Here is a 7,152-nt window from a genome sequence, read left to right as displayed (position 1 = left end):
TGAATATGATCATCAATGAAGGAGGCATAACACTTGAAATCACTCATAGTTGCAATATTTATAAGATCCCACACATCAAAATGTATTAGCTCAAGTGGCTTCTTGCATACATGCTTTTCATGTGAAAATGCATTCTTTGACAGCTTTCCAAATGGACATGTTGCACATACTTTATGCATTCCATCAACTTTGAGCTTGGGTAAGCCATCTACAATCTCTTTTGACTACATATTTTTCAAATTGTGTACATTCACATGACCAATTTTCTTATTCCAATTTTCAATGTCATCCATAATACTTAAACCTTGTGCAAACATAGCAACATCCATTTTAGGTAGATATACATTAAGACTAAACAATCTACTAGCATGCTTACTTTTTGCAATCAACTTGTAACCATTTCGAGGATTCTCTACATAATATCCATCAAATGTGAATTGAACTTGCAATCCTTGTTCCACCATCTAAATCAGCCAAGTACTTTGTTTTACCATCATGTATTCTCACAGGAACATTTTCAATGTGAGTAATGGGATGAGTTGTATCATTCGATGTCTCCATATAGCTTGGAGACTTTGGACTACACATCTCTCTAAACCATTCTCCAAAAGAAGTCATGTGGTTAGAGGCACCGGAGTCTACATACTATACATCATTCTTAGATAAACCTTCATTGGTCATAGTATTCAAAAAATGCTACATGACAAAGAGCTAATCACTTCTGTCATCATTGTTTTTGCTAGTGGAAGCAAAATTACCTTGCTACCTTTTCCCATTTCTAATTTTAGCTTTCTTTTTGAAACAATTACTAAAAATATGGCCTTTCTCACTACAATTCCAACATGCCGTATTAGCACTAGAATTTTACTAGTATCGATTAAAACTTACAACTTACCCTCTTTGGATCCCCCTTCCCTGAGATTGTCCAAACTCCTCCCCTATCTTGCTATGCACCATAACTTTGACCATGACCACCACCTTGGACTTGACCACAAACTCTAGCTCTACTAGTAGTAGAGTAAAATACTTGTTTAAGCTTTCTCTTACTTTGAGAAGAACTTGAACTTTCAAGCACAATAATTATTATTTTCAAGCTTCTCACTAACAATCTAGTTAAAATTATCAGACGATTTAATAAGACAAGCAACCTTGCAAAATCTATCCTGCAACCAAGCGAATACTAGGTGTATTATAGCAAAAACGTGCAACCTTATTCACTAATTGCACAATAATAACCACAATTTGCAATTTCTACGTAGATGCCCTTTGTATATGCAACCTAGCAAACACCTAAAACTATACAAGTTCAAAATCTATAACCTTTGCACATGTAAATGACAAACACGACCAAATTTGTATTACACCTAGAAAGTGCTTCCAACCATCTTGCAAGACTAGAACGGAGACCAAAATAACCTCAAATGGCAAAAATCACTGCAGTAAAAGTCCTAAAGCTTATTCTTAGTATATGCGGTGCTCTTCCTGCTCACCAAGTTTTACTACAATTAGAGACTACAGAGATGCCAGCCTCAAGAGCCTCTTGTAGCTATATTTTAAGGCAAATCAAACAAGATGGAAGAGCTTCTTACCCATTGCTTGCTTGCTTACTTTCATGCTCTATCACCTTGATCTTAACCTTTGATTGAGCTTCGCACAGTTGTGGGACTGCTCTAATACCATGTAAATATATAAGAGAAGAAAGAGCTAAAGCAACCAAGAGTACACACACAATGGAGATTTAAACACACAAAGAAGTAAGGCTGAAATCTTTTTCTTCTTTTTTCTTCTTCTTCCACACAAAAGAACTTAGTCTATGATATGATAAAGGACTAATATGGAAGTACTAAAACATATGTACATGTGATCACTAAGTGAGAACTCACTAAGGATAGATAAGGTGGCATAATGAATGTTCCATAACCAAGAGTGGACTATGTGGGTGTAGTTGTAGAATCATTGGCATATCCTCCATATCAATCACCTAATGCACTAATGAGTAAAGTCCTACCACATCACCAAGGCATGTAGTGGATGCCAGCTCATGTGGAGCTCGACATCTTGATATCTCCCCCTCTTTTTTCTTTTCTCTCTCTTTTTTTCTTATTCTCTCTCTCCCTCTCTCCCTCTCTCTCTCTCCATTTAAATTTCTCTCTCTCTCCCTCTCTCTCTCCCCATTTAAATTTCTTTTTTCTATTCTCATTTTAACTTCTATTCATGCTCCCTCTCTCTCTCTCTCTCTCTCTCTCTCTCTCTCTCTCTCTCTCTCTCTCTCTCTCTCTCTCTCTCTCTCTCTCTCTCTACATGTCTGATTGTTATGTATCCTCCAACTCTCACCACTTCACCATGTTGCTTCTCTAGACTACCTTGTTGTGCTACCTATACCTTCCTTCTCATCACTTGCTTGTTTGCCCTTGCCCACAACCCATCATTGCTTGGTGTCATTGCTTGCTACCCCCCCTCAAAACCTACCTTCATGTTGCCACTTGTACCTACTAGCTTTCCCTACCTATATCTACTTGCATGCTTGCCCTTACCTACCACTTTGCTACCATTTCTTAGCACTACTATCCACTGGTTGTTTGGCACCTACATGTCTCCTAATAACAAACAAACAAACGCACACATATGCACACACAAAGAGAGAGAGAGAGAGAGAGAGAGAGAGAGAGAGAGAGAGAGAGAGAGAGAGAGAGAGAGAGAGAGAGAGAGAGAGAGAGAGAGAGAGAAGTGTGTGTGTGTGTGTGTGTGTGTGTGTGTGTGTGTGTGTGTGAGGACCACGATGCCTGCCTTTGCATAGCATGGCCTCTGCTACTCTACCACCTAGACTATTGTGCCCTGCTACCTTCCACTACTGCCCCCATCTTTGTGCAACCACTATCTACTCTTCCACCTTGCTCTTATGCCAGTTTCTGCACAGAGAGAGAGAGAGAGAGAGGTCATCTCAAGCCTAACAAATACATACATACATATGTATGTATGCATGTATGTATGTGTGTGTGTAAGGCCATCACGCGCGCGCGCGCACACACACACACACACACGGGCGAGAAGGTCGAGATTGATCTTCAAAGTTCAAAAAAGCATGTGATGAGAAAGATTTTCAAAACAAGCATGTTGTCTCTAATAAACCTTTAATTTAGATTTTATCCCCAATTCAAAATTTTAGGTTAGAGAGGGATCTAGGCTCAAGAGCTTCGTGGAGGTTTGGAAGTTCCCTAAGCTAGAACCAACTTAAAATGTTAATAGATGAGATGAAATAATATTTTAATGGTCGAACATGTGCATGCAATGTGTGAATACTCTAAAGACACTTACATAATGCATATACACCATAAAAAGAGAGATGACTTTTCTTGATGAAATGATATTTCAATGGTTGAACACATGCATGTAATGTGTGCATATTCTAAAAACACCCACAAATGTACAAATTTTATAAAAACACACCCACAACACATGTACATGCATACAACACACTCATTATGCACATATGCACACATACATGCACACACATAAACATATGAGAGAGAAAAAATGGAGAGAGAGAGAGAGGGGGGAGAGGGAGGGAGACTAGAAAATTGATGAGAAAGAGAGAGAACTATGAAGAGAGAAGAGAAGAAATAAAGGAAACATGCATCACACACATGCACATACATACATCCATGCATGCACATATATGTATATATAGACATATGTGCATACACATGCACACAAACATGTACACAACATGCACACATATGAGGTGAAAAAATATGACAAAGAGGGAGTTGGGGAAAAAAAAGAAAGGAGACAAGAGAAAAATGATGAGAGGGAGAGAGATGACACAAACCTTATGAGACAAATGGAAACACATGTATTAAACACACACATGTATATCCACATGTGCATACACATGCATATACAACATACACACATATGAGGTGAAAAAAGATGAGAGACAGGGGGACTTTGGAAAAAAAACAAAGGAGACAAGAGAAAAATGATGAGAGGGAGAGAGAGGACACACACGCTTATGAGACCACACAAATGAAAACACACACACACACACACACACACACACACACACACACACGTGTATATATACATGCATGCATACACACATGCGTACACACATATATATACTAGCTGTTGTGGCCAACATTGCTGGCCATGCTTGCTACCATGCTTCATGCGATTGGCATCATTGCGAAGCTCATGAGGCTATGCCTCACTCGCTTCTCATTTTGGTGAGCATAGCACGGTTGCTTCCCTTTGCTCACCAAAACATTTATTCAATGGCACGGTTCGCACACTCGAAAGGGAACAAATGTCAATGAAGTGTTGTAATATTTAAATGTTACAAAACTCACTATAGAGAACACAAGCACTAAATGTGCCACAAAGGTGGGCCATGATAATATAAAACCCAATGTGTCCATCCCAAAATTTAAGCTATATTTGTAATATATACCAAAACTATTACTTGTTTCCATATCAAAAGTTTTGATTACTAATTCAACATATCTTACAATTCATAAAATCCAACTTATCTTTGAGCTTATTGTATATCGAGCTTATCTTACAATTCATATTTATAGCTACCACAAATGTAGCATGCTCGGACAGGTTTATTCATGAAACTTTGTGAGAAAACTTTGTAAAGTGCCATGAAAAGGGGGGGTTGTGTGTGTGTGTGTGTGTGTGTGTGTGTGTGTGTGTGTGTGTGTGTGTGTGTGTGTGTGTGTGTGTGTGTGCGTGCGTGCGTGCGTGCGTGCGTGCGTGCGTGCGTGCGTGCGTGCGTGCGTGTGTGTGTGTGTGTGCATGCGTGCATGTGAGTGCATGTGTACATGCACACACAAGCTCAAAGAACCCATCCATGTGAGTGCATGTGTACATGCACACACAAGCTCAAAGAACCCATCCAAGATTGATTCATGTATATCCTATCATTTGGAAACCAACTTTTACACAAAGAAGATGCAACGCTTAGCTTCCAGATCATTGGGTAATAATATTTTGCACTTTCCAAAAAAATTCCTACTTTTGAACTTAGTTTTTTCACCTAACACTTGTTAGAGTGCATGACTAAGTCTACTGTACAATCCAACAAAAACCATGTGCAAGTTATTTACAAAAATAACATTTCAAGAAGAATAAAATAGTATAAGAGAGCTTACATGTGAAGGGCACACATGTCATTGTTCTGGAGAAGTAACAAAAGCTTGTGTACATGTGAAGACTATGTATAATTGTTAGCCAACCATAGAAATAGCATATGATGTTTTCTATGTAGATGGACATAGATGAGCTATTTTGTATGCTCAAAGAATATGATTTGACCAAGCTCATAATGCAATTATTTTGACTACTCATTGAATAATGTAGCATGAAAAACTCAAGGGGATTAAGACCCCAAGCACCCCCAAGTTGATCATACACTTGGGAGAGAGAGAGAGAGAGAGAGAGAGAGAGAGAGAGAGAGAGGCCCATAGACTCTGGCTTGATTAGTTGTAGTACCCTCCCCATATATTTTCTTAAAATATTGTTCCGTTAGAGAGAGAGAGAGAATGTGTGCATGCATCATGTGAGTGTATGTGTATACACACATACATGTATGAAAATTGTTGTTTAACCTTGTGTCATGCACTATGTGCACTTAGAGGCATATGCAAGTACATTCTATCTAGTATGTGTGCATATATGTGAAAGGTGAGAATGATCGAAGCTTGCACTCGAGAGCTATGGCGGGAGAGCAAGAGCAAGAAAGAGAGAGACAAGAAATGGGAACTCCAACCATCACAATGTGTGACCGGGCCTTCCTTTATTCAAACTGTCACTAAAAGAATAAAGAATAAAGTGACGACGGGTGCCCGCCACCTGCAATGTGCAGTGGCGGTGACTGTCAGTATAGTAATAAACGGGCGGCTAGGCGGAGGTACCTTTACCCCCAACAACCTCCCACTTAAAGGCGAATCTGCCCTAGTGAGGAGTGAAAAGAAAAAGAAAAAAGACAATACAACATGTACACATGTACAACAGGATGAGGAAAGACGTCATCTCATCCCACGCCCATCAACCTCCTGAGGAAGGCAAAGCGCTCTATAGAGAGGCTTTTTGTGAGTAGATCTGCAGGATTGTGGTCAGTCGAGATCTTGACAAGATCAACAGACTTGTCGTCAACGACCCCACGTATGAAGTGATACCTCACCTCAATGTGTTTCGTCTTCGCATGGAAGACCGGGGATTCTTGGCTAACTGATAGCACTCATAGAATCCTAATGCAGTGTAGGGATATCATCAATACCAAGGTCAGCAACCAAATGACCTCCTTGCAAGCCTTAGTGGCTGCAACATACTCAGCCTCTGTAGTAGAAAGGGCCGTGCATTTCTACACCCTGGACATCCAAGAAACAGCACCTCCAATATATGTGAATACATAGCCGGAAGTGGACTTCCTACTATCTGTATGTCCTGCATAATCAAAGTCAGTGTACCCCACGACTTCTGTATCTTGGCTGCCATAGCATATGCACATATCTGCAGTGCCCTTCAAGTACCTCATGATACCCTTCACGGCATCCCAATGCTTCTTGCCAGGTATGGCCATATAGTGTGCCACAACACCAACTGCAAAGGCAATATCTAGACAAGTGGCTATCATGGCATACATAAGACTGCCCACTGCAGATACATAGGGAATCTTGGCCATCTCGGCCCTCTGCTCATCTGTCTGCAGACAATTAGCCTGTGATACCTTCACATCAAAAGGCAATGGACAGCCAATAGGCTTTATGTCCTGCATACAGAAGCGCTCAAGGACTTTATGAATGTACTCCCTCTGTGACAAGTAGAGGAGTCCCTGATGCCTATCGCGTCTAATGCGCATACAGAGTATGTGAGCGGCATGTCCCAGATCTTTCATCTCAAAGCTCTTCTTGAGCTGAGCCTTAAGAGCATCTAGCTCATCATGAGCTTTCCATGCTATCAACATATCATCCACATATAGTACCAAAATCAATAAAGAACCATCACGAGCTTTCTTTATGTAAAGACACGATTCTAGAGCACTCCCGCTGTAGCCCTATGACTACATAAAGGCACATAACTGCTCAAAAGCACATGAGACATACTCAACCCCATTATTTGTCCTTAGGCATTTTAGCCTATACCTAG

This window comes from Lygodium microphyllum, chromosome 8, assembly GCF_053477565.2.
Source record: "Lygodium microphyllum isolate KBCC chromosome 8, Lygodium_microphyllum_v1.1.10, whole genome shotgun sequence".
NCBI lineage: Eukaryota > Viridiplantae > Streptophyta > Polypodiopsida > Schizaeales > Lygodiaceae > Lygodium > Lygodium microphyllum.
Note: the sequence above shows the minus strand (reverse complement) of the source record.